At 35.9% G+C, this 23,290-nt stretch overlaps 1 pseudogene; it reads left to right on the top strand.

Annotated features, from left to right (window-relative positions):
- The first annotated feature begins 256 nt into the window (after positions 1–256).
- LOC129085125 (40S ribosomal protein S7-like) lies at positions 257–22,309 on the top strand (annotated as a pseudogene).
- The last annotated feature ends 981 nt before the right edge of the window (positions 22,310–23,290 follow it).

The following is a 23,290-nucleotide window of genomic DNA, read 5'->3' as shown; positions in this document are numbered from 1 at the left end:
TGGAATTCAGAGAGTTAAATGTCTATTTTTGGAGAGGTCGCATTAAGACGGTTCTTGGCGACAAAACCTGTTCTAGCTACTGAGCATGCTCAGCGTCACTTAGCAACCCACAGAAGTTTCAGAACATACATCACTTCTCTAAGGTTTTAGTAGATACCACAACGGGAAGGACAAAAGAAAGGGAGATTTTCAAAAGCTATAAAAGGGCCAAGGGAGAAGGAACGAGGGAGTTGAGGGTCAGGAGGATCAACGTAAAATGAATATGAAAAGGCTACGGAATGAATCTGAAAGGGTGAGAGAAGAAAGTGACAAGTGGAAAAGGAACTGGAGAAAATACTTGAATCTGTTTTGCGGTCTTGTTCCTATCTATCTATCTATCTATCTATCTATCTATCTATCTATCTATCTATCTACCTACCTATCTATCTATCTATCATTTATTTCTGCCTGCGATTTTATATGAAGCCCCAGAACCTATCAGACAAGTTGTCATTGAGGGTATTTATTTGTTTATTTTTTTGGGGGGGTTAAATAAATAGGAGAAAAGTCTCCATTATAGAAACTAACTCTTTGCTATACCTCCATTGCTATGTTGTCCTAATAATAAAAGTCTTCCAGCCCCATACCTGCTATTTTTAGCAATGGAGTTCTGATGCACTGGTATTTATTTACAAGGTGACTACTAAATAAATGAGAGCAATGCTTCCCTTCTCCCACCTCCTTGCGTCCCTTGTTACTTTGGAGGTATGTTACTCTATAATCAAATGTTAACTGGGAATACAACCAGAATTACTGAAAATAGCTTCTCCAGGACCTTACTTCATTTTTAAAGAGTTCTTTCTCTTTTTCAAGCTTTTGTTTGTTTTGTTTAGGCTTAGAGATAATCTATTGGCTACTTCCCGTTTATATTTTAGTTATTTTATGAAAACCAAGAGTGTTAAAAAAAAATTCTATATATTCCTAATGGGGGACTTAAACTGCTAAATTGTTAAGCAAAACTCTGCACACTTAAAAAATATAAAGGTCATTTTATTTTAAATAAGGGTGAGTATATTCTTGAATATGCAAAAATATTTTTGCTTCCTCATCGCTCCCACTCCCCACATACGTACACATATCTAGTCAGCTAGAAGCCTGGAAAGATACGCATTAAACTAGAATTGAGGTCATCACAGATCTCTTTTTGTTTGCTTTCATTTCAGTAGATTTATGAATATATGAGTGGTGAATTCATGGGAATCTCTTTGTTAGCTGGCCATATTAGCAGCACAATGTCATTCCATTAAGACTCTCTAAGTCTATATATAGAGCTCAAAGTATCATAGTAGTTTATTTCAAAATCTTGTATTCCTAATCTCATGCTTTTCATGTGTTAAAATAAGTCTATTTTATATTCATAAATTTTAATTCTTTATGTTACATTTCCTAACTGTGGTAAGACAGGTGGAGGCCTGGGGTAAACTTATCTAGGGGTGATGAGAGGATGTTCAGCCAGGCAGAACATGGGTCAGAAAGCAGATGGCAGCTGAGGCAAGTGGCGTGCATTACTCGGAGAAGACAGCCATATCAAGGGAGGAGCAGGATAGTGGGAAATCTAGTAGCAACTAACATTAGACATCCAAACAGGTCCCCACATCATTGTACGTAGGTCAGTTTACCAACTGAAAATGAGGACAGGAATAAGCTTTTAATGCTTAGAGTGAAAAAACTTGTTAGAATGAACAATTAAGTATGAGGAAAATAGTCAAGATAGGAATCTGGTTACCGGAATTGTGGTACAAGGAAGGCCAGTTACTGGAACTGGGGAAAAAGTCAATGTGAGATTTGACTTGAATTTAAGCCACTGAAGTCCAGACCAAGCTGTAACCATTTAAGTTCACTCCCAACACTCTTCACCCAGAGTCAGGGGTGATCTTAGTATCGCAGACTAGGCTCAAGCCTTCAGGGAAGGCAAAGGAAGAATTTGAGACGACTGAAACATGATAGGTATTTCCAGTTGGAAATAAATGTCATTTAAGTAAGAAACTAAGTATGTCACGGTACTTCTTTCATTTTTCCTACTAACAGCATGAAATTAAAGCAAAGAGAATGTAAATTTAGTTGGAATTCCAAACTATGTGAGAAAAAGGAGGTTAAAAAAAATCACTTAAACTAGTAAACATAATTCAGCCTAATTTTTACTCAAGTTTTTCAACTTTACATGTGTTTATGTGGGAAAGTATTAAAATTCTCTTAAGAGGGGAGAAATAATCTTAGAAAAAGATCTTGAAAATGAATGAAAGTAAATGAGAAATAATTATCAAATTACTTTCTCAAGTGTGAGACTCTTAATGCCAGTGTCAAAGTGGACACTATCAATATCCATGTAAGAGCAGGATTAGATTTATAAATATTAGACAATATACATATTTACATATATTGGTAAGATATTAAAATTTAAGAATTTGGATGGATTTCCTTCTCAACATATGCTAAGTATTGGGTTAGCCAAAGAGTTCATTTGTTTTTTTCTGTACGATGGCTCTAGTAGTGCTTAGTTGTCTTTAACTTCATTTGAAACAATTTTATTAGATTGTATTGTGACAGCTGTCATATCAGTGTGCATTAAAAAAAGTTATCAAAATTGGTGAATTTTTGTGTAGCCATTTTAATATTGAAGATGGAAGAAAACAATAAACATTTTTGGCATATTGTGCTTTACTATTTCAAGAAAGGTAAAAATGCAACTGAAATGCAAAAAAGGATTTGTGCAGTGTATGGAGAAGGTGCTGTGACTGATCAAACTTGTCCAAGTAATTTGTGAAGTTTCGTACTGGAGATTTCTTGCTGGATGATGCTCCATAGCTGGGTAGACCAGTTGAAGTTGATAGCGATCAAATTGAGACATTAACTGAGAACAATCAATATATCACATGGGAGATAACCGACATACTCAAAATATTCGCATCCATAAAATTATTTGTGAAAATTTAAAAAATGTGTCCTTTATTTTATGGAAAAAACCATATGGGCTTTTTGGCCAACGCAATAATATTTTATCTGTGCTGTATCCTTGTCTCTAAAATAGCACAGGTTTGACTCATTACCTATCAGTTATCCTAGTCTCTTCTTTTTCAATCAAAATATCTCCTATTTTTTTAATTTAAATTTTATTTTTCAATCACAGTTTACATTCAATACTATTCTGTATTAGTTTCAGCTGTGCAGCCTAGTAGTCAATCACACTTTACAAAGTGTTTCTCCTGGTATTTCCAGTACCCACATGGCACCATACATAGCTATTATAATATTATTGACAATATTCCCTACTCGGTACTTGACATTCCCATGACTATTTTATGACCATCAATTTGTACTTTTTAATCGCTTTGCCTTTTTCACCCAGTCCCCGAGCTATGCTAGCCTTATTTAGTGAGGCATAATCAACATTGAAGATGAGACCTTAGGTCAGTATTTCCACTGTTACAAATAACTACTTGTAAATAGTTATTTTTTTATACAATAAAGTATATAAAAACTTTATACTTTTATACCTAACAAGTAAACTAGTTACTTGTAAACTAATAACTAGTTTATAAGGCAATGTATTTTCCTTGAAGGAAAAACCAGGAAATATCTTGTTTGGAGATGTGTCTCATAGAGTAATCTTTCCTTAGCCTCTGACCACTTCCACTGCCTCCCTGTGACTAGAAGGAAAGCTGTGACTCTAGTTAGGAAGAAAGATAAAATTCTATGCAGCTCCCTGTTCTTGACTCTTTTCAACAAATTGATCAACTTCTCCTTTATGTCCCTTCACATACAATATAGCAAAAATAAATAAATAAATAAATAAATCAGTTAATCCTTTAGCAAATTGTTTTCTTCTACTTATTTTAATCAGTTTGTAACTGTTTTAAAATGTTGAAAATAGGAAAGGCTAATATACTGGACTATTGTTCTGCCTTGACTGTATGATTTAATTACTGAAAAATGACCAGCTATTCCATGCCTAAGACTAATTTTTTCTGAAATGCTGTATTCACCTGGCCATTGATAGAAGTATTTTTGTTGAATTTTTGTTATAAAAGTCAGAATTTATATAACTAAACAAGATGTCTACCCTGGGACATAATCCTATTTTAGGGTCTATTTCCTAATGATGTAACAGAAAATGTATATATATATGAAATTATAATATTTTCCAGGTTTAAATCAAGAAAACAATCATGACAATGAGGGGAAAAAAGTACTTTGTGCATTTATTTGGGACAAAAGATTTCTAGTTTCTAACCAAAGCATTATAGAACAGCTTTTAGGATATTTTGTGAGAATACACAAATACAACACAGGAATGTACAGTAAAATCCAGTGTTTGTTTTGAGATTTTTTTTCGGTAAGGAGTAGCCTTTGGAGCTAAATTAATAAAATTGTCTCAGAAACTTACAAAATGTACAGAATAGCAAATTACTACAATGCAATGTTTTTAATAAGCAAACTGTTTACTGACTAGTAAACTGCACGTGAAAGATATTTGAAGGATTTGTACAGAGTGGTAAGTGGGAATAGAAACATCATCTTTAGTATTAGGGATTTACAACTTTGTCCTCGCCTCCTTTTTCTTCACCAAGTCTGGTCTTTGACCTGAAAAAGAAGACTGAGCCCAAAAAGAGCTGAATAACATTATGGCGGAGGTGGTTTGAAACACTAACCCTGTGGCCACAGGCTGATACCTCATTTACTTAGATGTCCTTGCCTGAGCAATCAAAACTGTTGTCTTCCTTCTCCTGAGGGCGTGCCGACTGCTTCCCCACAGCGCCCCCTGGGGCCCTACCAAGACAGGGTCTCTGCAGAAACCGCAGTGGCTGTGGGGAGGCCGTGGGAAGCCTAGCCAGCTCGCAGAGGGTGTCGGGAGGCCAGGCTGGAACCGGCTGGGGCCACAGAGGATCTTGGGAGGCCCAGGAACAGCCTGCCTGGGCGCAGAGGCTGTCGGGAGGCCAGGTTAGAGCTTACCTACTAGGGCCGCAGAGGCTGTTAGGTAGCTGGGCCTTAGGGCGGGGAGACCACGTGGGGCCAGTTTGAATCTAAAAACTACGGCTGGGCCCAGAGGCCGGAAGTCAGCGCGTCAGCCGTTGGGCCCTCAGTGTTTCCTCAAGAAGAAGTTTGGGAAAGATGAATTGGGTCGGGGGTTCCCGGTGAGTTCTGCTACTGGTCTTGAGACTGTGGTTCTTGACCCTGGATATTTATTCCCGTAATGACGCATCTTTCCTAGGCCCCGGGGGTAGGACATAGGCTTAGCCGGAGAGAACTTGGTAGGACTGGGTTTTTCAATCATTATCGAAGCTGGGGAACCCTAGGCCCGTGCCTCTCCATAAAAGGAAAGCAGCTCAGCTTCTCCTCACCGTCTTTACAGGCTTCAGGGGTGGGGCCCGCCCGGGGCGATGTCCCCTGCTCTCCCTTCCCGGCTACCTCATCCTCTGCCTGTAATGAGGCCTCTGGCCTCCTGATCTTTCTTCTGCCGCCTTCCAGCGCCTGCCCTTCTCTTTTTGGAGGGGTTGTGTCTGAGGTATTATACGTCTTTTCATGAATTTGGAAAGTATTATGGAAGAAGAGGCCGTTCTTTGCTGCCTTTAAATTTATTGTTGGGGGCATGAAACCAATTGAGTTTGTTTTTCGAAAGGAGATAAAGGGAGTAGTTTTTACTTTAATAACATCTAAGAGACTTTATAATTTAGTATTTAGGATTAATCCCATAAATCGTGATAGGCCGACAATTTAGTTTTTATAACCTAACCATTGCTGTTGACCTTAAAGTCCACTAGGATGGAAATCATGTTGGCCTGTAATTTCATTTGGTCAAATACCTTTTTATTTTTCACAAGTCGACCCAGGACAGTGGTAATATGATCAGAATATAACATTTACATCCTAAGGAATTTTATAAGTGGGAAAGACATGCAGCTTTTATGTTCACCAAGTCGTGTAGCTATGTACAATAATTTTTGCAGGAGCATTTATCCTGTTGAGTATGTTAGCATTGCATTTTAGGAATTTATCTGAATTATTCTTGGCAAGTGTTCTAGCATCATTCTACCAATTTGGAGAAAAGTGAAAATTCACTTAAAGACTTCACAAGAGTTAGCTGCTGAATGATAATTTGATGTTTTTGAATTTGACTTTAAAATGTGAATATTAAATGATGATATGAAACCATTTAACAAATGATTAAGCACTGTTAGACTATAATTGTTATTATTCTGTCATATATCTCAAAGTCCTGGCTTTTTAGGGAGTAATGTACTACAGGAAACAAGTCTAAGATTGTGTTTCTCCAAATGAGGTGGCGTTGCCCTGGAGGTATTAGGCATCGGGGCGAGTAATTAAGAAACCACAGAAAAAACAGGACACATTCTCCCTGGAGCATCAGTTTTATTCAGAGATCAGAGGAAAAACATTTTTTTTAGATTTTATTTATTTATTTTTAGAGAGAGGGGAAGGGAGAAAGAAAGAGAGGGAGAGAAACATTAATGTGTGGTTGCCTCTTGTGGGGACCTGGCCTGCAACCCAGGCATGTGCCCTGACTGGGAATCGAACTGGCAACCCTTGGTTCGCAGCCCGGCACTCAGTCCACTGAGTCACACCAACCAGGGTGGGATTTTTTTAAACTTAAAAAAAACATGGATATATTATAGAGTAAAATGCAAAACTCTTGTGAAACGTTAAGATTAAAATATGTAATTTAAAATAAATTTTTGGGGAGTGGATAGGCTCCTCAGGGTCAAACCCCAGATTGGTAATGAAAAAATTATTATCTCCGCTTACTGCTATCACAATAGACAAGGGTGGGTAAGATTAGTTGATCATGGCCTCAGGATCTGAGACAGTGCTTGGTAATCACTAGCAGCTGGTTGGAGCTACTATAGAATAGAGATTTGAATTCTTATTCCAGACCGTCCCGCTTTCTGTTGTTAGGGCTGTTTTTCAGTTGAAAATTTTAAGAACTATTTCTGAATTATTCAATTCTTAACATAGACAAGTTAGGAATATAATAGTTCTTAATATAGACAAGTGAAGTAACCAGAGAACATTCACAAAGCTCCCTCAGAACAACTATTCCCTTAAAGCCTTTAACATTAATTAATTAAAGAAATAAGTTTTTACTTGCCTACCTGTTTAGGGCATTATTAAGCTATATGGGGGGATTCAGAAAAGAAAATGGTACAATTTTGGGTCACAAAAAGGATTTATGGTAGAATGGTGAGGTTAGAATGAAGTAAATGACTATAATACTAGATAGTTAATAGCACTTGTATATATAACAATCACTGTTCTAAGTGCTTTTTGTATATTAGCACATTTACTCTTAACAAGAACGCTGTGAAGTATGTACAAAAGCTATGCCCATTTTACGGATGGGCAAACCGAGCACCGCAAAGTGACTTGTGCAAGGTCACCTGTTTAATCAGTGGCAGAGTTAGGATTTGAGAACAATGTGCTTAATCGCTGTAAAATGCCATGTAGGAATACAAGTATTGTGAAATGGTACAAATAAAGGGCTGTATATATTTAGAGGACTGAAAAACAGGATGTTACCTTAAGTCTTAAAGGATAGCAGTATTGCCGGGAATAAGCACCACAGAGAAGTGGTAACAGAGATTCGTAATAGTTGAAAAGGAGGTAAGATAAATGGTTGAACCAACTGGAGACCTAATTTTTAGCAAAGCTCACAAGAGATAGGTTGGTAGAAGAAGTATTAAAGAACTTGCAAGGATTATGTGGCAGGCAATATGTGGGTCTGCATTAAGGAGCTATAGATATTTTTTGTCAAGGGAATTGAATGAAGCAGGCTATAGCAAGTTTTATGTTTTGGTCATGGCAACACGATTGATTATATGCACTAAATTGAGGCAGAGTATTCTTGTTGTATATTACAGAAATCTGATATATAATTAAGTTTAATTGCAGAATCATTTGAAAGGAGGATCTTTACAATTGCAAAGTCTTTACAACTTTTCTTGGTATAAAACAAAATTTCCTGCTTTTCAGTTTAGGGACTCTATGAGTCATACATAAAAATGTTTTTTATTTGGGAGGGAAAGGGCATGCAGGTAGGGAGTAAGTAAGCTTCCCTTATTTTTCTCTCTAAATTATTTACTTGGTTTGACTTTAGTATTATGGTTTGTAGACATCTTTGCAAGACAAATTTCATTTCAAACAAAGTCTAATTTTGGGTAAAGAAATTTGGTTTCAGCTGAAATGAATTTCCCTATCTATGATAGCTGTTTCTAATCTACTCTCCCTGAAACTTGTTAGTCAGTGATAATGTCAGATTATTCAATTTAGTGGTCTATTCTTTATTTTTTCTAAAAGTATATTCTTACTTTTTTGATTTTATAATGCCCCTCCCCTTTTTAGTAATTCTTTGACAAAATTAAAATATGAACCATTTAATCAGTCTTACCAATTGAAATGATTGTTTTTACTTGTCTGGGAATCGTTGACCTAGAACTCTTAATTTTTTTCTACTTTTTACGTGTTATCACTGATACCCTGTTTTTTTTTTAATTTAGAAAATATTCTTTTCTATTTTCCTTGTTTATTGACCAATGTCTTGTTTCACCAGATTCATAGCCACCTCCAGCATCAAGTAGTAGAAAGAGAGGAGAGGAAGGTGATTATAAAGATGTAACCAGTCTTTGAGGGCACATTATGCTATTCAGAATGAGATCTGTTATATGTCTATAGTACAGTATATACATGCAGTATAAGAAAAGCTTTTTAAAAAACAATTAGGGGAAGTTTATTTTTATAAGGTGGATTGAAGAATTCAACCAGTGTTATAAGAAATACACAGATAGAATCCTTGTAAATTTAGGGGGGAGGAGTATGCATTTGTAAATGTAGGCCTAGAAATGTTTGCATGTAAGGAGTAATTATTGAGTGCTATCTACCTATCAGTGTGCTAGGCAAGGGTACAAAATATTTGAAATTTAGTTTTTTTCTGAGAGATTATAATTTCTTGTGTGGGTGAGTGGGGATATGACATGCAAATAAGTTTAAAATGTTTAAGATTGGGAGTCAAAAATACCTGATTTGAAAAATAGATATTATGAACAGTAGTTGAACATACAATAGTTTTAGCAGAGGATTTGGAAAATCAGAAACAAGGATAAAATAAAGTTCAAATAGGGAAAAACAAAGAAAGTAAAACCTATGTAGTTAAATATATTAAAATGTGTGTATCTGTCTGCTTGATGGTGAGGTTGAAAGCCACACTGAGAATTTGAAATTTATTGAGAAGTCATTGAAATTTTGAACACAATTAAAGTGGTATTTTTTATGATGCTTATAATATTAGTGGTATGTAGGTTGGAATATAGCAGGGAACGACTTCAATGTAGTGACACCAGTTAGGAGTCTGTTGGGGAGAAAGCAATGTTATTTTTCCATTTTATGGTAAAATTATATATTCTTCAAATTAAATCAACACTAGTCCAAACTCATTTTTATTTTTTATTCCCACCCAAGGATTTTTTTTTCTTCATTGTCTTTAGAGAGAGAGAGGAAGGGAAAGAGAGAAAAATAGATTATTTGCCTCCCATATGCACCCAGACAGGGGATCGTCAGGCCTGGACCATACACTCACAGATTGGGTATTGCGCCTGTCACCTATGTATGTGCCCTGACAGGGAATCAAACCTGCAGCTTTTTGGTTATGGGATGATGCTCCAACCAACGGATCCACACTGGCCAGGGCCAAACTCATTTTTTAGGTATCCTGGGCTATCTGGATTTGGATTATTAAACCTCTCTCTATATGGGGAGTTCCAGGTGGTGAGGAGCCCTCTATATGGAAAAAGAATGCAAAATTGTGATGACAAAATTAGGCTACAAAATTGGAAGGGGCATATATAATAAGGGTAGAACCCGAAGCTTAAGCGTACTTAGATTTACAGTAAATTTTCCATATAGTAAATTAGCCTCTGTTTCTATGCATCTTTCTTCATCTGTTAAATGATGCTAACACTTCAATGTACAGTGAACATCATCGCAGTTTGCCTGTGATACTCCATTTATGCTTGTGGTCCTAGTGGCATACCCAGTCTAGCATTTATCTTGGAATTTTTGTTTTTAACTAAATATTAACTATCATTAATTGCTCTATTTAAATGAGCCCAGGTAGATTCAATGAACAGTGATCTTTGTTTTAACCTTTGCCGTGGTCTGAATTAGTGCATGAGCCATGTGTATAGTGAAGAGAATTCTTATTTAACATGTGGTTACATCTAAAGACATCCAATGATAATCCAAATCTGGCACTTTCCAGATGGAAAGTAAGTGATAACTCCTTTTAAAGACAACATGAAGGGCACTTGCTGATGAAATAAAGTGTGCTGGGACATGAGCAGTTAGGGACAACTAACTCTCTGACTTGGGTAGGAGAAGCGTTTAGTGCTATTGTCGCTGCAGGCCTCTTGTACCAGCTTCTTGCATCATGGCAAGCTAAAGACAGAGATTTGTATAACCAGCATGCCTGCGGGTGAGGTCAGTAGGAAATTTGGGATATTTCAGATCACATGTAAGTAAAATGTTTGCAAGAAATGGAGGCTGATCAGTCCTGTCAGAGAGCATACACAGAGTAGCAGGAAAGTTGTTGCTACAGTGGTTTTGTCAACAACTGTTTTGTTTTTTTTTATTACAAGGTAATGTGTTTGTAATCTTTTTGACAGCAAGGAGCCCAAATAAAGGAAAATTAATACTTAATGATAAATTAAGTACTGATATTTTCTTTTTCAGTGAAGTTGATGGTGACCATATGTTTGTTCATTTTGTTCATATGTGCACAAGATGTTTGCCAAGATTTAGCATCTCCCATCTTACATCATTGACCATATGACAACCTGAAGACACGAGTCTGTTTGCAAAAGCATCACCATTTACTTTCAGATTTAGTATTTTAAGGAGTTTATTGCTGCAGACAATAATTTGACACATGTAACAGCAGAACATTGAAGATAAAATTATTTCTGCAATAATAGTATAAATTCAGATTTGGTGAATCACAACATCATAGACAAAGCAGGGTTATTAATAAATTATGTAATTTCCGTAGCCAAGATATACTTGGAATTGGTTGTGGTTTACATATATATCATAGTTGCATCCAAAGAAACTTGATGTTTTACCACATAGCTGATGTTGTCAAAATTTAAGGAGTTTTACATATGCACAATTAATGTAACTGAATTGCAGTGTTTTTGAGACAATACTAATTTTGAGTACAAAAAGAATACTTGGGGATGTCATAAGTTTTCTCTCATTGCCTTTCATTAGTTAGATTTCAAAACTTTTGAGTCTGATGAATTACTTTATAAATCTATGTGTCTTACATTGCTATTGAATGTTTTTTGTAAGCAGGATCTCTAAATTTTGATGATATTTTGTTCAAAACCAGTTGGAAATTGTTATTAAAAGTGTCCCATAAATGGAGTGAAAAAACCTTCAGCATTTGAAACTTTTAGTGAGTTAATAATGATCAAAAATAAAGTTTTTAAGATTTAATTTTGAGTAACCTGAAAGTATATCTATATTGGGTTTTATTCACATTCTAAAAGCTTACACTGTGGAACTCAGAAGATGGCTGCTCATGTTTATCATTGCTGCCACTAATAATAAAACAATGTTTTGGTTTGTTTATGTTTTGTTTGTTTTTTTAGTGTGTGAAAATACTGAGAATTCAATCTCTCTCAATTTATTTGTATTAGGATCTGTATTCTGAATATTAGATGGATTTCTTATTGATTTGAGTGTTTTTTCTCAATATCTCACCTTTTGTAATTCATACATCTTTAAAAACTTTTTTATTGTAGTAGAATTTATTTAAAAGCCATAACATTCTAACATATATCATTACTATTCCTAACACATCAGGTAGACCTTTAGTTTTGTGGAAAGCCAATGTAAGTACTTTTTCTAGGCTAGTTGCTGTCCTGAATCTTAATAAGTCTGCTAGCTAAAATGTTAGATTATGATGTTTTTAAAATTAACATCAATTTCAGTCTAACACAAGCCATAAAATACTATTTTTCATTTGTTAGTTATTGCTCTATTAATAATAATTACATTTTCACTTTTAATCACAATTTAAGATATTATTGTAAGATCTTAACAATCTGGAAGCAGTTTATTTTAGGTGGCACCATGCCACTAAAAAAAACTAAGCAGCAAACTAAAAACAAGATTAAAAAAAAAAGAACATTTCAAGACTAATAATGTTAGGCATATGACAACTATAGTATTTAATCCCTCATGTGGTAGTAACTCTTGTGTACTACATGTAAAGTGTACATTAGTGTTGTTTTTGATATTTCTAACTTACTGACTTTGTGTCTTCTTTTTGGTAGAGAAAGCGTTTCTTTAGTATTTTCTTTTAAATCTTTCCTTACTAGAAAGAACAGTGCCCTGGCCAGTTGCTCAATTGGTGGACATGTATTGTGGGTTTGATTCCCAGTCAGGGCACATATCTAGGTTGTGGGTTCAATCCCCAATCAGGGCATATATAGGAAGCAATTGATCAATGTTACTCTCTCCCTTCATCTTTCTATAATCAATAAACATAGCCTCAGATGAGGATTACAAAGAATAAAAGAAAAGAAAGAATAGCAAGTGGCAGAATGCCCTGACACTTTTCTGCAGTCAGCATGTTTTTAATTCTTTCCATCTTTTTGTCCCTCTGTCTCTTTTCCCTCTTTCCTTCCTCTTTCTTCTCTCTTTTCCTTCCCTCCCTAACCTCTTTATACCTCTCTAGTTTATTTTATTCTTTCTTAACAAATAATAATGTAACATATCTATATTTCTCCTTCCCAGAATTGTAAACTTGTGGAATGTACTTTTCAGTATGTAGCAATAATAAATAGTATGGGTTCCTTATATATTGTGAATATTAACCCTTTATCAGATAAATGATTTGCAGATATTTTCTCCATTTTGTTGATGATTTTCTTTGTTATGCAGAAGCTTTTTAGTTTGACGTATTCCCACTTGTTTGTTTTGCTCTTGTTCCCTTTGCTTTTGGTGTCACATTAAAAAACATTGCTAAGAACAATGACAAGGAGCCTACCCGCCTATATTTTCTTCTAGGAATTTTGTGACTTCAGATCCTACATTCAGGTCTTTATACCATGTTGCGTTGATTTTTGTGTGTGGTGTAAGATAGGGTTCCACTTTCATTCTTTGTATGTGGCTGTCTAGTGCTTGCCAACACTATTTTTTGAAGAGACTCTTGTTTCACATTGTATATTCTGGTCCCTTTGTCATAAATTAATTGACCATATATGTGCAGCCATATTTCTGGGCTCTTTATGATGATTCATTTGTCTGAGTGTCTATTTTTATGGCAATACCATACTTTTTAATTACTCTAGCTTTGTAATTTTGGTTGAAATTAGGAAATGTAGTAACTCCAGCTTTGTTCTTTCTCAAGATTCCTTTGGCTAGTCATGATCTTTCTTCTGTGGTTCCATAGAGATTTTTGGATTGTTTGTTCTGTTCCTGTGTAAAATACCATTGGAATTCTGATTGAATCTGCAGAATTCTCTGAGTAATATGGACATTGTAACAATATTAATTATTCCAACTCATGACCATGGAATATCTTTCCATTTATTTGTCTCTTCTTCAGTTTTATCAATGTTTTATAGTTTTCTGTATACAGATGTTTCACCTGCTTTGTTAAATTTATTCTTAAGTGTTTTATTCTCCTTGCTACAATATATTATTTTTACTGCGATGCTAATTGGATTATTTCTTTTTTTTAACATATAACAGAATTCATTTCTTTTCGTTGCAAAATAATATTCCATTGAATGAATTTGCTATTGTGTTGATGTATTTTTTTAAATTTTATTTTTAAATCGTTTATTCTATTACAGTTGTCTCAATTTTTCCCCTTTCGCCCTCCTCCACCCATCCCACCCCCCACTCCTGCTCCCACAGTCAATTCCCACTCTGTTGTCTGTGTCCATGGGTCATTCATACATGTTCTTTATGTAGTCCCATCTCCTTTTCACCATTGTCCTCCTTCCCCATCCCCTCTGGTCACTTTCAGTCTGCTCCATGTTTCCTTGCCTGTGGTTTATTTCATTCATTAGTTTATTTTGTTGAATAGGTTCTACTTATAGGTTAGATCATGTGGTATTTGTGTTTCACTGACTGGCTTATTTCACTTAGCCAGTGAAATATTCACTTAGCCAGAATAATATTCTCCAGTTCCATCCATCATGTCGCAGAAGGTAGGAGTTCCTTCTTTCTTTTTCTTTTAAATGCAGAATTTTAATTAATTAATTAATTAATTTGTCAAGATCCATTATAAAATATTCAAACATTGAAATCCATTATAAAGTTTTAGCAATTAAAACATGACACTAGCACAGAATAATCAAGTAGATCAATGAAACAGAATGAGCATTCTAGATACAAATGTATATATCTGTCTAACAATGTAATATATGATTAAATTGATACTTCAGATCAATGGGGAAAATAAGGCTTATTCAACAAATAAGGTGCATGGGCCACTATGACTTGAAATAAAACAAATATAGAGCCCTATTTCACACACTATACAAGAAATATTCAGGTGAGTTAAAAATCAGTATGTAAAATCTGAGGAGTTTTTGGAGAAATTTCAAAATATTATTCTTACCCTGAAGTAACATAGTCAAACCCAGAAGCTATAAAGTAAAATATTGGCAATATGATTCTATTAAACATTTAAGACTATACAGTAATATACATATTAAAAAAGTTAAAGAACAAGTAATAGAATAAGAAAGTATTTGCAACAAATGTAAAAAAGGGTTAATTTTTTTTTAGGGGAAAAATTCTATAAACATTTAATCAAAAAATGGATAAAGAATACCAAACAGTCATTTAAAGCTTTTTAAAAATAATAGAAATAGGCAAGAAATATACACAAACAGGTTTAGTTTCAACAAATAATAAAGGGACGATTAAAATAACACATCATTGTTACAATCAGATTAATAAGTATTAAAAATATTGGTAATATCAAGTATTGGTGACTGTTAAAGAAACTGGGTATTCATAGACTCTTTTTCTTCATCTTCTTAAAGCAGTCCCTTTAACATATTTTGCAGTGCTGGTTTGGTGGAGGTGTATTCTCTTAGCCTTCTTTTGTCAGGGAAACCCCTTATTTCGCCTTCCATTTTAATTGAGAGCCTTGCTGGGTAGAGCTGTCTTGGTTGCAGACCGTTGGTTTTCAGCACGTGAAGTATTTCTTGCCATTCCCTTCTGGCTTATAATGTTTCTGTTGAGAAGTCATCTGCTAGCCGTATTGGGGTTTCCTTGTATGTTACTACTTGTTTCTCCCTTGCTGTCTTTAGTATTCTTTCTTTATCTTTGATATTTGCCATTTTAATTATCATGTGCCTTGGGGTGAGCCTCATTGGGTTCCTCTTGAATCGGACCCTCTTGAATGGGAATGCTTCTTGGACTTGTGTGACTTTTTCTCTCCTCAAATTAGGGAAGTTTTCCATCATTACTTTTTCAAACAGGTTCTCTATCCCTTCCTCATCCACTTCTTCTTCTGGTATCCCTACTTTACGAATATTATTATATTTCAGGTTGTCTTGCATTTCCCTCAACACCTCTTTATTCTTTTTGACTTTTTTCATTTTTTGCTCTTTCTGGGAGCTTTTTTCTGCCTTATCCTCCAGCTTGCTGATTCAGTCCTCTGCTTCATCTAGCCTGCTTTTGATTCCTTCTACTGCGTTCTTCAATTCATAAATTGTATTCTTCATTTCCTCTTGTTTCTTATTGATAGTTTCTATGTCCTTTTCCATGCTGATATAGTTTGCAGTAAGTTCCTTGTAGTTTCCCTGCAGTTTTTGGTAATTCTTTCTGAGCTCACTGAGCTCATTGAGGTTCTTTAGAACCATTATTTGAAACTCAATATCTGATAGCTTACTTGCCTCTATTTCATTTAGTTCTCTTTCTGGGGATTCCTCCTTTCCTTTTGATTTGGGGATATTTCTTTGTCTTCCCATTATTTGTGAGACTCTTATTTTTTTTTTGCTTTTGCTTCTTAAGTTGATCTGTCTTGATTTCCTGACTTTGTGGTGTGAACTTCTATGGTAGGAGACTGCTGTTTTTCTTTCTGGGTCTGCCTCTGATGATGCCAGCTGTTGACCCTGTTTGACCTTTGTCAGTCTGTTTGAAACTTTCAGGAATCTACTGTCTGTGGCTGTCTCCTTCAGTTATTAACCTAGTCACTCTGCTCTCAGCTGTCAGGCTTAGGCACCACAGGGCGGGGCAGAGTCCCTCCTGGTGGCAGGGCTATTGTATCTTCTGATGCTGTTGCTGCTCAGGAGAGTGGTATGCCTGATCAATATGGCTGCTGCCTTATGGAGGAGGAGTCAGCACCAGGATCCCTTTGGCTACTCTCTCAGTTCTCTCCCCAAAGCCTCCTTCCCCAGTCTCTACTCAGGAGTCTCTAGCCCAGTCTGCCCCCGCCTTTGCTGGAGACCAGGGTAAGTGGCTGCAAATAAACATTTATGCATTGGCCCTTTAAACAGCTCTTTGTGTCTCCAGCCACCCATCTGTGGCAGAGAGTAACACTGCCGCTTTTTGCAGCTGGTTGTTATATGTGTACTTTTGGGGCTCTGGTGTTGTAGGCTGGGAATCTCTGCTTATGATTTAGATCCCACTCTTCTCAGGAGGATCCAATTGGCTGTTTCAGTATCCCTCTGGTGCTGCCATCCGTGGGTGCTCCACCTGCCTTCTCTAGTCTCTACCGCATTCCTTATGAGTCAGGTTGTGGTAAAGCTGATTCTTCTGTCTGTCCGAGGTTATAAGGCTCCTCTCTTGCTATTGTTCTGTTGTTTGTTCCAGGTAATTTCTCCACAATTTAGTTTTAATTCCAGATCGGTCCTGGGAGGAGATCAGTGTGACTCCCATTCACACTTCCACCATCTTGATTTCCTTGTAAATTGAATTATTTCTTAGTTTCTTTTTCTTATAGATTGTTGTTAGTGAATAAAACATAACTGATTATTGTCTATTGATTTTGTATCCCGCAAAATTTTTATTACTGAATTTACTCTAACTTTTTTGATGGCGTCTTTAGGGTTTTCTATATATAATGTCATGTTATCTGTGATTAAAAATGATTTTGCTTGTTTCTTTCACTTTATCATGGTGTATGTTCCTTTAATGTAATGTTGAATTTGGTTTGCTAATACTTTGTTAAAGATGCCTCTATGATAAGAGGCATATTGACGTGTAATTTTCTTTTCTTGTAGTATCCTTGTCTGGTTTTTGTATCTTGGTGATGCTGGCCTGGTAAAATGAGTTTGGAAGTGTTCCCTCCTCTTCTATTTTTTAGAAGACTTTGAGAAGGATTGCTATTGGTTATTTTGTAGATGTTTAGTAGAATTCACCAGTGATGTCATCTGGTCCTGGACTAGTAATTGGACTGTTCGGACTTTCTATGTTTTCATGATTCAGTCTTGGTAGATTGTATGTTTCAAGAAGTTCTCCAGTTGTTTTACGTTGTTGTGTTTGTGATCTATAATTGTTCATAGAACTCTCTTATGATACTTTTTATTGGTATGATATCAGTTGAAATGTCTCCTTTAATTACTAATTTGCATCATCGTTTTCTCCTGACAAGTCTAGTCAACAAGTTTGTCAATTTTATTTATCTTTTCAAAAAGCCAAATTATAGTTTCATTGATCTGTTGTCTTTTGGTCTCTACTTTATTTATTTCCACTCTGATGTATGTTATAGCCTTGCTTCTGATAACTTTGGGCTTAGTTTTATTTCTGGTTCTTTAAGGTATAGTGTTAGGTTGTTTATTTGAGTTTTTTTGTTAGTATAGTCACTTTATTGCTTAGTTTTCCATCTTAGAATTGTTTTTGCTGCATCCCATAAGTTTTTGTGTGTTGTGTTTCTATTTTCATTTCCCTAAACATATTTTTTTAAATTTCTGTTTTTAATTGTTTTGACTCATTGCTTGTTCAGGGGCATATTTGGTCTCAACATAAATGTGTAGTTTCTAGTTTTCTTCTTGTAATTGATTTCTAGTTTCATACCATTGTACTTGGAAAAGGTACTTGATGTGATCTAAGTCTTCCTAAATTTATTATAAAGACTCGTTTTGTGGGTTAATATATGATCTACTTTGATAATGTTCTCTATGTGCTTGAGAAGAATGTGTATTTTGCTGCTTTTGTTTGAAATGTTCTGTAAATGTCTAATAATACCATCCAATTTAATGTGTAGTTTAAGTGATTCCCATTTTGGTGTATCTCTTATTTTTCCCCCACATCAATCAGTTCTTCAACACCAGCATGGCGTCCTACAATTTAATTCAGTTTTGACAGAATCTACCTGAAGATAGTGTTACATTCCACAGGTTAATCGCTCAGTGCTAAAAGACTGTCCCAACCCCCAGCCCAATTTCAGTCACCAATTGCAAGTCCAGGATGTTACCTGTGCTCCTAAACTACCAGCTATTGATTGGAGATTCCATGACCCCTCCTTGGTTTTAATTAATTTACTAGAAGAACTTACAGAACTGAGAGAAATATTTTACGTACTAGATTACAGGTTTATTTTAAAAGGGTATAACTTAGTAACAGTCATTTAGAAGAGATGCGTAGGCCAAGGCATGAACTGCCATAGACTCTTCAGGTGTGCCACTTCCCCAAATCTCCATGTGTTCACAAATTTGGGTTTTATAGAGGTTCCATCACCCAGGCATGGTTGATTAAATTATCGACCATTAGCAGCTGATTCAACCTCCAATTCCTCTCACCTCTAAGTGGCAGGGGAATGAAAGTTGCAAACCTCTAATCATATGGGTATTTTTATTGACAACCAGCCCTGTCCTAGTTGTGTTCTCAAAGTCACTTCATTAATGTAACAAAATATACTTTTTCTGCTCTCATTTAGAAAGTTCTAAGAGTTTTAGGAGCTTTGTGCCCTGATTGGGGATAAAGACCAAATATATATTTCTTATCATAAGTCATAGTATCACAATAATCAATTTGTTGTTGAAAGTAGGGTATTGTAGTCTTCTGCAGTTACTGTAATGCTTTCTCTCCATTTATCTCTGTCTATATTTGCTTTGTACATTTAGGAACTCCACTGTTGGGTGCATAAATAGTCATAGTCATTATATCCTCTCAGTGAATTGACCCCTTTATCATTATCTAAAGACTTTCTTAGTCTCATTAGTTTTTCACTTAAAGTAGATTTTTATCTGATTTAAGTCTACTAATCCAAGCTTTTTTTGGTTTCTCTTTGCATGGAATATCTCTTTCCATTCCTTCACTTTCAGTCTATACATATCCTTAAACCTGAGGTGAGTTACTTGTAGGCAACAAATAGGTTCGCCATAGTTTTCTTTATCCATTCAGCCACTTTGTATCTTTTGTTTGGAGAATTGAGCCCATTTACATTTAACGTAATTATTGATTAGTGTGGACTTGTTATTGCCATTTTCTTAATTGTTTTTTTTTTCTTGGTTGTTTTGTAAGTTCTCTGTTCCTTTCTTCTCTTGCACTCTTCCTTTGTGATTTGATGATTTTCTTTATTCTTTCATTCCTTTCTCTTTCTCTTTTATTTATCTACTATAGGCTTTTACTTTGTACTTACAATGAGCCTTACATAAACATTTATAACAGTCTATTTGGGGCTGATATAACTAACTTCAAACCCACATCAAAGTTCTCTCATTCCCACCTTTTATATTTTGATGTCACCACTTACATCATTTTCATTGGGTATTGGTTATCAAATTATTTTGGTTATGTTATTTTTAATAATCTTGTTTTTTTACCTTCAAAATGGAATTATGAAAGTTACATTAGAGTATTTTGAATTTATATATTTACATTTACCAGTGAGTTTTATACTTTGATATGTTTTCCTATTACTGATTAGTATTCTCTCATTTCACTTTGAGGAATTCCCTTTAACATTTATAGTAAGGATGGTTTAGTTGTGACAAACTCCTTATGCTTTTATTTTATTGGAAAACTATCTCTCTTTCAGTTCTGAAGGACAGCTTTGCCAAGTAGAGTATTTTTGCTTGGCAGGTTTTTTTCTTTCAGAACTTTGAATGTTATACCACTTTTTTTCTGGCCTGTAAAGTTTCTGTTGAAAAACCTGCTCATGGACATGGGGTTCTCTTGCATGTAATAAGTTGCATTTCTCTTGCATTTTTAAAGAGTCCTTTTTTTTAACTTTGAAAATTTAATTATGGTGTGTCTTAGTGTTTGAATCTTTGGATTTCTCTTATTTGGTATTTTATGGGCTTTTTGGATCTGGGTGTCTATGACTCCTCAGATTAGGAGAGCTTTCAGCCATCATCACTTTGAATAGCTTTATGCACCTTTATTTCTCCTTATTTGGGGACCCTTATAATGTGTATATTGGTCTGTTTGATGTTTTCCATAAATAACTTAAGATATCTTTATTGTTATTCATCCTTTTGTCATTTTGCTTTTCTGATAGGATGAATTCCTCTACCCTGTCTTTGAATTCACTGATCTTTTCATCCTCTTGATCTAGTCTGTTGTTGAAATTCTTTATTGAATTTTTCAATACATTTATTGTATTGTTCAGCCCTATGATTTGGTTGGTACTATTTTACATTTCTATATCTTTATTGAAGTTCTTTATGCATTTCTGTGCTTTTTTGTGAACGTATTTCTTTATTTCTTCATTTCCCTTGCTGCTTTGTTTTGGTTTCTGCACACTAGAGAAAACAGCTGCTCTCTGAGTTTTGGCAGAATGGTCATATATCCTTAGTTCTCTCTCAGATTTTGTCATTGTCCTAGCCTCCTTCTTTGTTCTTAGTGTCTCCCAGTAGTTGAGGATGTGGCATGCTCCATCAGTGTCCTAGTGTCAGCACTTATATGCTAGCTGATTAGGAGCCTGACCCTCAGGCAGCAGCTGGGGTATGTGTGTAGTTAAGACCCTCCCAGGGAGAAACTGGAAAATAAGCTTTTTTTTTTTTTTTGCCAGATCCTTCCTTGCTCGACTCAGTGTCTAGTGTCTGGATGGTGTTTCTCTGCCCATTAAGAACTGTTTCTTTCTTTGTCACATTCCTGTGGGGCCCATGAATGCAAGCCCCTTTGGTTGTTAGAGTCAGGTGATTTGGGGACCTACTCTTCTGGAGGCTGTTCACAAAAGCTGTGGCACCAATAAGTATACAGGCTCTGTTTAGGGACATACTAGCAATTTGTTATTATCAGTGGAATGGGCTGGTGGGACAAGCCCTGAGACGTGGCTGCAGGCTTCCCTGGTCTCTAGGAAAAATCACAGACAGCCTCCAGATGCTTCTTATATTAGAAGCCTTGCCATCAGGCGGCAGCTTTTAAGGTAAGCATGTGAACCTCTTTGGGAAGTACCGGGATATGGGCAGTTTTGCCTGATTTCTCTGTGCTGAGTCTTGGGGAGATGGCCAGTTATGAATTGTTTCTTTGTTTACTACAGTCCTATTGTTTTCATGAAAGGAACTCACTTTGGCTTTTAGAGCCAGGGGATCCAGTGACCTGTGTAGCTGCAGTACAGATGTGGTTACACGCTCCTTCTGGGGAGATACTGGCATTTTGGAGTGGGTTGGAAGGAGAAGGCAGGAGAGGTATTCTCCAGCTTCCTTGTTTCTGGAGAGGACTATAGTCAGCCCCTAGTGCCTGCTAGAATTATAGGCTAGATATCAGGCAGCAGCTTTTATAGTATGTAGATAAAGCTTTTGAGGGAAAGACTAAGAGATGGGTGATTTGCTTGCTTCCTTCATGAGTCTGGTATCTGCCCAACTCTGCTTAAGCTGGAGATGAACTCGCATCTTAAGGCCAGCTCTGGGAGCTGAATATAATAGCAGCCATGGAAATTGAAGTTGGTAGCAGTGATAAAGCTATTATAATTTTGTTCCTGTTCCTCAACTGAAATCTTACAAAAGAATTCAAGTCTGGCTAGTATGTAAATTAGAGAAAAAGTTCAGTGTGAAGCATGTTGTCTTTATTACTCAAAGGGGGAAAGGCCATACAAAAAAATAAACAAAAGCATCCAGGAGCTGTACTCTTAGAGACATACGCAGTGCGATCCTGGAGGAGTTGATTTTCCCAAGTAGAACTGTGGGCAAGAAAATCCATGTGAAATTGGATGGCAGCAGCTCATACAGGTTCATTTGAATAAAGCCCAACAGAACAATGTGGAACACAGGTTGAAACTTTTTCTGGTATCTATAAGAAGCTCATGGGCAAGGATTTTAATATGGGATTCCCAAAGTTTCAGCTGTAAACAAGTTACTAAATAAAATATTGCACACATACACAGAAGTCAGTGACCTAAAGAAATAAGGACTACAGAGAATGTTTTGTAGTTTCAGGCAGTTGCAGGAGCTGCAGCAGGTTAAAATGTCAGGGACAGAGATGCCAGTGACGCCAGGGGAGGTATACACTGTCCAGGATGGAAATGATGCAGTCAGTGGTGTTCAGTGTTCACCAGTGCCAGCAGTAGTGATTTTAGAGACTAATTATGACATTAATTATGACAGGGCTGGAACCCCACAGCTCCCTAGACTGATGATGATGATGATGATGATTTTTTTTTTTTTTTTTTTTTTTTTTGCCAGTCACCAAATCTGTCTCCTCGGCATTCTTTGGCAAGTCTGTTGGCCACCCAGTTTCCTTTTAATAAATTTACTTTCTATTTAAATTAGAGAAAGATGCTTCCAATTTCTTGTAACTAATAATCTTAACTTATGCAGTGTTTTTTTCTTTTTTTTAGTGCAGATATTTGAGTGTGACGATTCAGTAAAACATTTAGACATATAGCTTGACCTATTAGTGTTGGTTGCCTTAATGATAACTTAAAATGTTCTGGAGTTCCATGCAAGATGGAGGCATAGGTAGAAATGCTTTGCTTCCTCGTACAACCAAAAGAATAACAACCAATTTAAAAACAAAAAATCAACCAGAACTGCCAGAAAATAAAACTTCTTGGAATTCTGACAACCAAGGAGTTAAAGAAGCATTCATCCAGACTGACAGCACCACAACACAGAGAAGAGGGTTGTCAGCCCTGGCAAATAGCTTAGGCTGTGCCCCTTACAATATAACAGGTGCGCCGAGACAAAGAAATATGGCCCAAATGAAAGAATAGATCAAAGCCGCAGAAAAAGAAGTAAGTGACGAGGAGATAGACACCTATCAGATGCAGAGTTCAAAGCACTGGTAATCAGGATGCTTAAAGAAATGATTGGGTTCAGTAGCAAAATGA

Source organism: Pteronotus mesoamericanus, unplaced genomic scaffold, assembly GCF_021234165.1.
Source record: "Pteronotus mesoamericanus isolate MK-2021 breed Mesoamerican mustached bat unplaced genomic scaffold, CSHL_Meso_final scaffold_21, whole genome shotgun sequence".
NCBI lineage: Eukaryota > Metazoa > Chordata > Mammalia > Chiroptera > Mormoopidae > Pteronotus > Pteronotus mesoamericanus.
The sequence above is the reverse complement of the archived record's forward strand: the minus strand, read 5'-3'. Positions and strand labels throughout refer to the sequence as shown.